Source organism: Myotis brandtii, unplaced genomic scaffold, assembly GCF_000412655.1.
Source record: "Myotis brandtii unplaced genomic scaffold, ASM41265v1 scaffold167, whole genome shotgun sequence".
Classification (NCBI taxonomy): domain Eukaryota; kingdom Metazoa; phylum Chordata; class Mammalia; order Chiroptera; family Vespertilionidae; genus Myotis; species Myotis brandtii.
In genome coordinates, this window is record NW_005356128.1 from 565,717 (window position 1) to 578,536 (window position 12,820).

Here is a 12,820-nt window from a genome sequence, read left to right on the forward strand (position 1 = left end):
TACGCTAATTACCATGTTTCTCTTTTATTAGTGTAGATTCCTCTTATATCTATGATTTCAGGCATCCATTGCGGGTCTTGGAACATATCCCCCACAGATGGGGGGAGGAGGGGAAATGTATGTAATGCGAATAATAATTAAAACTTTCTTATAAATTTGATGTGAACATTAAATGAGAAAATCAATGCAAAGAAATTAGCCTGGTTCCTGATACTTGTTAAACAGCCCATACATATTAGCTATTGTTTTAAAATTAGAATTATCATTAATTACCATCATCACCACTTTATTTGGCCACAGAAGAGATAATGGCAATAGCTCTCTTTTCCATAGTTCACAGCGTGGTGCACCATACTTTCTTACCTAATAATAGACAAACATGTAAATTGACCATACCTTTGCTACGCTAACCAGCCAATCAGGAGAGTATGCAAATTAATCTAACAAAGATGACAGTTAATTTGCATACGTGGCTCCAAGCGGTGGAGCGAAGCCTGAGCAGTGAAAGCCTCATAGCCTGGGGCCGGCGGAGCAGCAAAGCCTCACAGCTCCGGGGCCGGCTCCAGCCAGAGCCCAGCCAGAGCGAAGGCCTGGGTGCCGGGTGCCAGAGTAAAACCGGTGCCAGCAGCCAGGGGAAAGGAAGACCTATTGCACAAAACTCTTCATGCAACAGGCCTCTAGTAAGTATATAAATTGGAACAGCTACTGACATGACGGAACTCATCTGTTTGGGTACCTTTTTAGCTTATGATTGATTGATTGCATTGATTCAGAATCACAAGGGAAGGGAGCAGAGAGGGATCAGTTCCCTGGCACAAATTCTTGTAGAAACCACAGTTTTATCGATGATACTAAGTGGCCATTCATCATCACAGGTATGCCTTTAAAAGTGAGGGTGTCGCCCTAACCGGTTTGGCTCAGTGGATAGAGCGTGAACTGAAGGGTCCCAGGTTCGATTCTGGTCAAGGGCATGTACCTTGGTTGTGGGCACATCCCCAGTAGGGAGTGTGCAGGAGGCAGCTGATCGATATTTCTAACTCTCTATCCCTCCCCCTTCCTCTCTGTAAAAAAATCAATAAAAAATATATATTTTTTTAAAAAGTGAGGATGTCACTGCTAGAAGAATTTCCTTTTAGCACATTAATATTAAATTATCTGTGTGTTGCTTTTTGGCACTTTCACATATATTTAGTCATCCCATATTACAGGTAAGAAGATTGAGACTACAAGATATGGCTGGCCCCCCTTCTTTTCTTTAATATCTCCCATTGGCCCTGGCCAGTGTGGGTCAGTTGTTTGGGTGTTGTCCCATGCACCAAGAGGTCACCACTTTGATTCCCAGTCAGAGCACATGCTGGGGTTGTGGGCCTAATCTCTAGTTAGGAGATGTGCAGGAGGCATCCCATCGATGTTTTTCTTTCTCTCTCTCCCTCGCCTTCCTCTCTCTCTAAAAAATAACAAATATGTCCCACCATATGTCATTCTTTTCTCACAGCTATTTCTTTTCACCTTAAGTATTTTCTCTTTTTCTTTTGGGCAGAGTTACCTCATTTATTATTGATCCTGATTAGAGGAGACTTGTCAGTAATTTGAGACTTGATTACTTATATTATCTTCTTTGAATTCTTGGAAAATGAAAAATATATTATTTAAAGATCAATACTTTAGCATGAAAATATGTAATGTTAACTAAAAAAAAAGACTTGTTTCTTTTAAGGTATGTGGTAAGCAAAGTCTGGAGTGCATTGTTCAGCTTCTGTCAACCCTTAGAACACTTGTTAGGTACTCATTTTTGTAATGTCCTCTACTACACATTTTGCAGTTATGTTGATGATAAGACTATACATGTCAATTAATAACCAAAAGTTTTAATAAGCATATGTATAGGTGTACACACACACACACACACACACACACACATACACACACACACACATATATATATATATATTCACAAACATACATTTATATATAAGAAAAATATAAATGGATAGAAAAAGACTGATAAAACTCTATAAATTAATCTTTTTTTGTTGTTTTAGACAAATGTTTTGCTTTTTATTACACTTGTATAGCTAATTTCTTTTATACTTTATAGGGTCTTTTCTATGGTTTTCTGCTCAGCATAATAATTTCCATTGGTATGAAATTATTCTGATGGCTACCTACAAGGCTCTGTGATTTCAATTGTTTGAGAGACATGGTGCCATTTAGAGAATGTTAAAAAATGTAAATATTCATAGTAGGAATAGCCACAAAAGACATTTTCCCACATTATATTGAAGAAAAAATAGACGCATAAGAATGATAATAGCAAGTTGGCTTAGAAGAACCAAATCACTATGGAGGTGGCAGCTAAAAGTTAAAATGAGGATGGTAAGTTAGTGCTCTTGTTGAGAGTTCTTACAAATCAGTGGTATAACCTTGACTGCCTCCTACCCTGATATTCACAGAAAATCAAAATAACAAAGGAATTTTTATCAAATTTTCAGATTTTACTTGGACCATTTTTAGTATATTCTCCCTTATGTTTATTCAAATATCTACCTCTTGACACCCTTTGAGGCAGGTTATTTTTAAGCAGCTCCACAGATTTTTGCTTCAGCAAGCTTTAAGACGTCTGATTTCTGTGTGTCAAAGCATACTGACAACTGTTTAAATCATAGATAGGAGAGAGCTGGTTCAATTGCTAGGGGAGATTGAGCCTTTAGGAGTTGTTGTAGTTAAAACGACAGAGTGAAGGAGAGAAGACAGGGACTGGACTCTTGGTGTCTGTCTCCATAAGACCAGCTCCTGAGCAGGTGACTCCTCTGGAGTTGAAGTGACCCATTTGAGGGATTGTGAGGGCAGTTCCTAATGAGTCAGTCTCATCTCTCTCTCTCTCTCTCTCTCTCTCTCTCTCTCTCTCTCTCTTTTATTTGTCTATGAATAAAATACAGCAGTATTTCTCAACTTTGGCACTATTGGCATTTGGGACCAAATCATTCTTTGTTGGGGGGGTGGGGGGCGCTATCCTCTGCATTAGACAATTTTTAGCAGCACCCTGGCCTCTACCCACTAGATGTCAGTAGTGCCCCCCTAGTTGTGATAAAAAAAAATGTCTCCAGACCTTGCCAAATGTTCACTGGGGTGAGTGCACAGAGCAAAATTGCTTCTGGCAGAGAACCACTGATATAGAATGTTGTTGGGTGTACTTATTTATTAAGACAATTTTTCCTAAATTACTGGCTCCTAATTTTTTCTTCTTGTCTTCATAAGGGAAGTGATAAAAGTTTACAATTATATGTAACATGTATTACACATTTTTATTGCTAAATTGTTTATATAACCGTAGTGACCACCTTAAGACAACAAATTCTTTAAAAGAATCAGTCTGTAGATTACCACAGGATTCTTATTCCCATTATTTTTCTTTTGCCCTTCTTCTCCCTTACCCCAATTCTTCCAGAACCTTCCTAGAAAGTCAAAGGAAAGGAGGCAGCTATTGCCTCTGTAAGGTTGAAGATGTGACACTGCATTTTGGGGAGATTGCTAAATATAAGAGAAAATATGGAAAGCAATGTGAAGAGTTATAATGTTAGACTAAATTGTAACTAAAAAGAAAGAGGAGGTAGGTGATTTGTAATATTAGACATTTTGGAAGAGAGTGACTATGTCTTCTTTATATTTGTTCTGGAGAAGAATGCATTCAAGAACTTGGATATGTACCCTAGACCTTGGACTGCCTCAGTAGACCTCTACAATTTTTCAGGAGATGACTCTCATTGAGGAATAAGAGAGGAACCATCTAAAGAAAAAATGTGAAATTACTGAAAAAAGAACAACAACAACAAAAAACAGAACCCCCAAACACTGATTTTAAATATTTCTTTATCTTATACCTTAATCCTTAACCACTCTTAATATTATGCAGACTATGCCTCGATTTTTGAGATACAATAGACATGATTGAATCTGTTTTTAGAAATCTTCAAAAGGAACAACCCAGCCTAATCCTTTTCAGTCTTATATTGTGGTTTGGGCTCCAAACTTAGTAGTAATAAAGAGTATTTGTGGTTTAGTCCTCCATGTCTGTATTTCCCTTGGGCAATGAGAAAAAGAAGTGACTGGATTTGGGTATTCTTAGTATCCTCTGCACTATATTTTTAATTTCACCCATTATTTTCCTTTTTAACATAGTTTCCTTCATCTTGTTCATTAGTTGAATCTTTATTGCACAAATAACTATAAAGACCTTTTCAGAAGTCTTTATGTATCTTCTTGCTTCCTTATATGCTTTTCACACCTGTGAAGCTTTTAGAAATATTAGAATTTGAAACACACTTGAAATTGAAAAAAAAATTTCAATTGGGGCAAAATCTCTGTATCCTTATGAAGGTTTTTTAATCCAACATGTTATTTTTTTAAAATATATTTTATTGATTTTTTACAGAGAGGAAGGGAGAGGGACAGAGAGTCAGAAACATCGATGAGAGAGAAACATCGATTAGCTGCCTCCTGCACACCCCCTACTGGGGATGTGCCTGCAACCAAGGTACATGCCCTTGATCGGAATCAAACCCAGGACCCGTCAGTCTCCAGTCTGACGCTCTATCCACTGAGCCAAACCAATCAAGGCCCAACATGTTATTTTAAGTGAGTATGTTCATTTCATCCCATCAACATCCTCACTCAAATCACCAAGATATTCTGAGTTTAGGGTATGTATTTTATAGAATAATTTCCACAATTTATTACTGGATCAAATTTAACTCTAGATAACAAATTTCAATGAAGGGACTTTAATTCTTTTACATATTTTTGTTTTAGCAGGGAAAGTTGTCCAAGGGCTTGGATCTTATTTGTCCCTAATTGATGTTGACTAGAGATAAAAATATAACCAGAATAGATTCTTATAGTAACTCTATGTGCATAAAACTTTTAAAAAACTTTATGATATGCCATATATTACATGGATACATGAAAAAAAGTATCTTGAAGTTTTAGGGGGTTTCTCCCTCTAATTGTAACATAGAACATGTACTTTCCTTAATAACCTTTATTTTAAAAGATAAAGGTTTTGAAATTCTTATCCCTTTCTAACCTTTAAAATCCTGAGGTCAGTATGTAACTGCTCGCCAATGTGAGCTTGATACGATACAGTCTCTGAAAACAGAACACTGTGTGCTTGAAAATACTCTGATTCAAGTACTTACGTAGCTCATAACTCCTTTTGAGAAACTGAAAGTCTTCTATGCCAGAGACCAGAGGTTAATGGAAGAAGGATTGAATATGTTTTAATATTGTAATCACAAAGTTCCCATCAAGGCAGGCTACAAAATTTTTCTAGGCCAGACTAAAATGAACATGCAGGACCCCTACTTAAAAATTTATTAAGAATTTCAGGAAAGTGACGGCAATCATTAAACTAAGTTAGGGACTCTTTTAAGAATGGCAATTTTCAAGAGAGATATTTTTTCCTTGTAGTTGTCTAGTCCCTCTTTCTGGTTCAGCTGGGTACTTTGTAACTCAGTGAATGTCTTTAGTTGTTTAGAACAGTCCAGGGTGATTCATTCCATGGCTTATCTTGTAGTAACAAGAAAACAAGTGACTTCTGAATAATAACATTAACCTGCAAAACACTTTTGATCCAGACTACATTTTATTAAATTTAGAAAGCATCAGTTCTAAGAAACACCATTGTTTTACCAGTATGTACTATTAAGAAAGAAAAGATGTTAGTAAATATGAAACATCGTCCATTGAAAATGAACTGTAAATTTAGAGACAGTAAACTGTTAAAGATCTTAGAATTGATGAAAGTGTGGATCTCAATAGAGAGCTCTTGCAACACGGAGCTACCTACCTTTAGACCCTACCAAATGAAGTTGAGAAGCTCTTTTGTTCATAGAAATGAGGCATGGAGGGTTAAGGAGATGTACTAAGGTCACCGTGTCTCATTATGGGTAGAGTAATAGGGTAGACCACTGGTGCTGAACTGAAAGCTTTCCCCCTACAACTCAGCTGCTGTCTCAACAGGATCTTTTACTGGGTAAGAGAAGGTCAATTGTAAAGAAAGAAGAAATTGACAAAAATTAGATGAGAAAAGGATAAACATGCACATGAACATTAATGTATTTTACTATATATAGTATATGTATATTATATATAGTAAATATATATGTGTGCATATGTGGTATATATGGTATATATATTATACACATATGTATATATTTTAATACATATACATGTATTTTAAATGACATTTGGGAAGCAATATTTTTGTGTGAAGTTTAATCAATTTATGCCTCATTTTAATTAATTTTGATCTGTTGATTACATATATATTTTTTTCAGGCTGTTGATTTACATATGCATATACACATGCAATATATCTTTTTTTGGATGAGTAGTATGGTGTATTAACATCATAAAAGTTTAATGTAAGCCACCAATCAACATCATAAATGTTTAATGTAAGCTACAGAGCCACTGATGACTATCTGCAACAAGAGTTAAGTTTCTGATTTTCCACTTGGAGCATCTTGTGCCTCTGCTCTGGTAAGAATTCTGTCCAAGCACCCCGAAGGACAGGTGCTGGTGATGGTCTTTGGCACTTACCCTGGCAGACTGAGCTTCTTTTCCTTGAGTACTTGTGTGATGTACAAGTAGAAGAAGTCCCAGTAGAGGATGGTCTGGACAATGCTACCACCACAGCGATGAGGTCAAAGAAGCCCTCAAAGTAGAAGTGCCAGGCACAGTTGATGAAGTAGAGCCCCTGGTAGAGGCCTAGGAAGAACAGGTAGTGGGTGGTGATGGTCTTCGCCTCCCCAGTCTTGCTGATCATGAAGAGCTGCAGAAGGATAGCCATCGATTCCTGGTAGATGGAGAAGGTCCACAGAATCTCAAGAGGAGAAAAATCACAATTGACTAGAAATGAGCGGTCCTCCCACAGGGACCACCAGAAACTCCACTCAGAAGGTATCATGGTTTCCATCATAAGTTGCCTTAAACTTCATGTAGATCAGGTACACTGTTGCGTAGGAGCAGGCAATGTAGATACGCTTCCTAGATGTATTATACACTGAGTGGACAGATTATTATGATCACCCCAATCATACTTCATTGACACTTCCAAAAATACTGAACATTGAAAACTTCCTAAGCAAATACTCTCAAGGTTTTATTATTATTTGCATAACTAATTCACTTCATTGTACTGATGGGGTGGTCATAATAATCTGGCCACTAAGTGTATAATAAAATAAATGAAGTAAAAAGATCCAGGTATGGAGTTGTGAAGACCAGTGCAAAGAGAAGCTGGCTTTTTCTGGAAATACCGGTGTAGTAACATGTTTTCCAGCTCTTCAGCAGCAGGATGAGGATGGCTAGGTGGGACAGGTTCAGGTCAGCAAGAAGATGCTCACGGCGGCACCAGGGGCCCCTGGGAGGAAGCTGCGAAGATGGCGAGAGCGGGCGACGTGGCCAAGGATGTGGCCAAACTCCCCCTTTTCTTTTTCATTTTGCTTTTCTTTTGCTTCGTATTTGGAGAGGAAGAAAAGGCATCCATTCTATTATGCCTTAATTTTCATCTTGTAGCTGTCACCTGATTGTCATTGGCACCAATGTTATGCCAACAGGAACTCCCAATTTGGGGTGCAGTAAAGAAGGAAACATTTTATTCAGTGCAAACAGCTCAGTTGTGATACTGCATGCTGTGAGGAGGCCCTGGGGTGAAGTACCTCTCAGGCCAGACAGCTCTGTTCTGCTCTACCCCACCTGCTCCAGGTCTTCCTGCCCTGTGCCAGTTGGCTCCAGGGAGATGTCTTTGGTGTTTTAGCTGCAGTGAGAAACACAGTCTTCAGTCTTTGGTGGAAGAGTAAGTGCAATGTCCCAGCCAGAGGGAAGCCGTTTTAGACAGAGACAGACAGAAATCCCTGCCTCTGGTGTCTGCACTAGCCCATTTTCATGCAAATGAAGTCTCCAAATCCTCACAGTTTGATTGGTCCAAAAAGCACTATCCTGATTGGTCACAGTAGAACTGCTTTGATTAGTGAAGAAACTGATAGAAATATAGCTGCACAGCTCTATTTGGAAAGGGAAAGTCTTAGTCCCATTGGTTGAAATAGGATTCTAGGAACCCCTTTATAAGGGCTGGCTCAGAGGGCAGGAACACAGTACAGACAGGCAGTTCAGTGCAGAAGGCAGGTTGTTCAGCGCAGACTTCTCCCTGAAATGCAGTTTATGTGAAAGGTCCCTGTGTAGAAATGACTGCTATGCTCTATTTTCTTTTTTAATTGATCCCAGTTAGCCATCAGGAGCTCTTCTTAGTAGGTATTTTATTTCTTAGGTTCCACACAGCTTATTATCTTAATCAACATGTCACAGCTAAGTGCATTAATTTCTGAGGAAAATTCTAGTAGGTTCTTGTAACTGTTCATGAGCTGTGGCTATTCGCTGCAATTAAAAATTTCTGTCATGACCTGAAACAAACTTTATGTGTTTAATTGGCAGGAAGGTTAAAGAAATAGCATTCATAAGTGACCGTATCCTTTCTTGGCTCTTGGGGATCTGGGATAAAAGGAAGGAGGTCAGGGATCATGAAACAGTAACCACCCAAAACCAGTTAAAATTTTACCTGAGCCCAAATGGGGCTCCAGCACAATAGTGTGCATTGAAGGAGAGGCTGCCAGGGCTTTGGAATGCAGAAGCTTCTGGGGAGAAAGGTAGAAAAACCTGGTCTACAAAGGGAAGGTTCCCGTCAAGAATGCAACCAGACATTGTGAGCCACTCTCTGTATTGTTAGTCACTGGGGCTCCATGGAAAACTTGGAACATTGAAGGAAGGGAGCTGACTCCCTGGAAGCAACTAAACAAGGACTAGGAGTTTGAGTCACTACTTACCTCTAGTTTGGTGCTCTATACCCAATCCCCCTCCACTTTCCGACTCCCCATCTGTAAAATAAAAGAAACGGATACTAATTTACCTCCTAGGGTGTTTTGTAGCATAATGTCTAAAACAGGCTTGGAAGGAATAAATGGAGTAATCTGAGGCCACAGTTAAGATCAGTTAGGTGGAGAATTAAAGTTCATGATGCTTGAAAGAAAGAATGCAAAACCCCAGATCTACAGTGTCCTGTCCCTAAAGAAACAAGGAAAATATAAAAAAGAAAGGCAAGGGAAAACTGAAAGAAGAGCCCAAGGGGATGATATCCTTCAGAGGTGAGATATGGTCAAAATGGAGTCTGTAGATCAATGCCAGGCACGCACTGAGAGCCTCGAGGGGTGGCAGTAAGTTTATAAATTATAAAATTTACAAGATTAGGAAACAGCTATGATTGTAGGTGGCAATGGTAATTGAGAGAAACAAAAGAAAAAATTTATGTCAGTCTGCAAACAGAAGGCAACAGAATCAGATAAGAGGAAAAGAAGCAAAAAAGATAAAGGACGTGGAATATATAGGACATATGCAAATTCAGCATAAAATCGTGTGCGCACACACACACACAAACTTAATTTGTTTAGAGTAAAAAAAAAAAACTAAACTAAAACAAACAAAAAAGCCTTCAGTCCTCCTTCCCCAACAAAATAGATTGCTTGAATTAAATAGACAAATTGGTTATCTGGTTGCTTTTGGTCTTGGAGATTCTGAGGAGGACCAAGTAAAACAAAATGAGTCATGGATCAGAACCATCTAATTTGTCTGCAACGAAAAGCAGAACAAAGCAGATGTTTATTCTCTCTGGCTGAAGCCACAGACATGGAGGGAAAATGATTGCATTGGGGAAAATTAAGCAGCATAGGTTAGGGGCGGATGGCTCTCTAGTAGAGTTGGCAGCAGACTGTGCAAAAGTAGACTGTGCCAAACAGAGCAAAGGGACCGATGCTGCCTTCCTCTGCCAATGATAGTGCCCAAATCCCCAATGCTGAGATATGTACAGGGGAGCAAAGCATAATAAAGTACGGATTTGGAAACCAACCCAGATCAAATCTTATTTTTCAGGCAATATGAATGAAAAATAAGCTTTCAGGATCAAGGCTGACAGTTGACACACCCATTTTTTTTCATTTCAGCGTATGATTAGATAGCCAAGGCAAAGGCACATGAAATCGAAGTCACTAGCATCCTGGTTAGATATCAGAAAATGCCTTTCATAGCATGATCATCTTCCACGGAATTTCAAAACTGGGGTGTTTCTCAGTCGAACTTGAATAATTTGTGGCTTCCAGGAAGTCATAAGGCTTGTTTGAACTACACATGTACTGGATACTGAATGTTTTTCTTTGAAACTCAAGAGAAAAGGTTCAGCAGAAAGTAACAGTCCCACACACTTCCTGCCCCTGTGCCTTTTCTACACTGATAACATCACATTCCTAAGTAGGCACAGCAGGTAGACAGTCCTGTGAAGATAGGCAAAATTCTCCCAGATCTCTGTGTCCTCAACACATTTTCTTTCTTTGAACCCTTTTCCAAAAAGAAGAAAATTTTCCTAGCAATAAGGCTTTGGGATAGATGAATTAGACATAGAAAATGCCCTGGCTTGATTGCAGTCTTATCTCAGATGAAAGTGAAAAAGAGAGGCGGGAAGTGGGGTAAGTGGAGGGAGCCCTGCCTAAACAACTGGCAGCACTCATGGTTCAATTCTCCTCAGGGATGAATCACTCTTAAATCAAGACGTTAGGCAGTGGGCCCTGAAAAAGTAGTTTTTGGACATATCTTAGTACCTTTCACCAAAGGCTAATATCTTCTATGACATATAACCATTTTAAGGTCTACAAATTAATATACTATTCAATAAAAGAGCTGTCTATAAGCTCAGAGCAGCAAATGGAAAATTCTGGGGGATTTTTCAAAGTTCTCACATTAAAGGAGATGGGGCACATCATATTTTCTTAGTTTGAGAAAAAAAAGAACCAATATCATTTCCTAGGAAAATGGTGTTAACTTCATAATTGGTACTCCCTTGATTTCCTAACCACCCCCACCCTGCCCTTTTGTTTTTCTATGAAATATAAATGAATACAATTTTCCCTGGAAGTGAGCCCTAAGGCTAAATTTTATGCTGCTTATTTGAAATAATTTAAAACAAATATTTTTGTGAACTTTGGATCCTCAAATTGGGAAGAAATATTTATAAACAGACACTAACATGGTTGATGACATAGTTGTCTAAAAAACATAAGCCTTCCTTCCATCTGGCCCCATGAAATAGTATTTGTAAATGATGAATTTGTGTGTAAAGGAACAATTTCCTGTAAATCAATGTACCTTACTTTAGATTTCAGTTTAATACCTAAAGCCCTACCCTTGGAAAACAAACGGCATACAAATTACATATGATCTTCCTAGAAAAAAGCCATATGTTATTTGGGTGATTTAACTAGATTTTCAATACTGTCTCATTGGACACCTGCATTTCTCAATAAAGTTCCAATTAAACCAACATAGTAGAATAAATTTGGAATACCTATGTTGATAATAAATGGACACAGACAGATTCTTTGGGCATTTTCATTGTAGGATGCACCCTAATAAACAAATAACAAATGCTTTTAATGACACCATTGCCATGAAATGGCTTTTGGTTTTCTAGTTTCATACCTTCTCAGAGCTATTTAAGTTATTAAACAGAAAAAAATTAACAAGGGCTGCTCACCATGATTGAGGACAAGCATGATGGAGCCAATCCACAGGAAAATCCTTTTTGATTTTCAGTCATACTATCCCTGGCTGGGAGCTGAAGCTAGTCTCACATTTTAGTTGTGTGAGAATAGCAGATTTCAGGGGGTGGGGGTGTATTTGTCAAACTGTTGTATGATTCTGGTTATCTGTTAAAAGAGAACAGAGCAAAATCATTCTCTTATATTCAGAAATCAAATTCCTCACTCCAGAAAAATTAGATATTAGGTAAGTACATTGTTGTTTCATGCCACTCAGGAATCTTTGCACCAATTGGGAGAGAGATGAATACACCAAAGGGCATTTTGACTTTGGAGCATGTAGTTACATCCTAGAAGCTGCAGTCTTTTGCATAGTTTCTGGGAGCATGAAGAGCTGTAGGGATCACGGAATCAGTAGAGGGAGGCCACAAACTAAGTTTAGCGGCATTTTCCATTTGTCAGGAGAAAACAAGAGAAGGTGAACAATGAAATTCAGTGAGCTATTCCTCAACTCCCTATTTCTTTCAGAAGCATTGGCTCATGGGTCATTTCCTGGGAATTTTTAAAGCTCAAAACTCCTTTCTTCTGTAATATAAATAGGATTACAACCTGGGCTAGGATTTTGAAACTGGTTTCTATAATAACAGATATTAGCAGTAGGTCTTGTTCCATGACTATTTAGGTGTAATTTGGCAAGTAATTTTATTCAGTCCTCATTTTTGCCTCCAATAAAGTGATGACAAATAACCTGCAAAGGGTCTTATAAAAAGAAATATGGACATTTATATAAATTATTTTTCTCCTTATATTAAAATAAACACAAAATACTTTGTAGGGTTATTAATTTTATTTTCAGTAACATTAATCCCAAGACAAGCATGATTGTAGTATCTTATATTTCTGTAGTGCTCTATGGTTTATAAAGCATTTTTCACATGAACTAACTCATTTGATGTTTATGAAAATACTAGAAGTCAAACTAGATAGATCTTATTTTTCCATTTCATAAATAAAGAAATGAAGAACTAGAAAGGTTAAATGATTTACTTTAGGCCACAGAGTCTTGAAAAAGGACTTAGCCCAGCTGGAGTGGCTCAGTGGTTGAATATCAATCCATGAACCAGGCGGTCCCTGGTTCAATTCCAGGTCAGGACACATACTTGAGTTGTGGGCTACATCCC

At 38.1% G+C, this 12,820-nt stretch overlaps 1 pseudogene; it reads right to left on the minus strand.

The window, feature by feature from the left end:
* Positions 1 to 6,519: 6,519 nt before the first annotated feature.
* LOC102253068 lies at positions 6,520 to 11,654 on the minus strand (annotated as a pseudogene).
* Between the last annotated feature and the right edge of the window lie 1,166 nt (positions 11,655 to 12,820).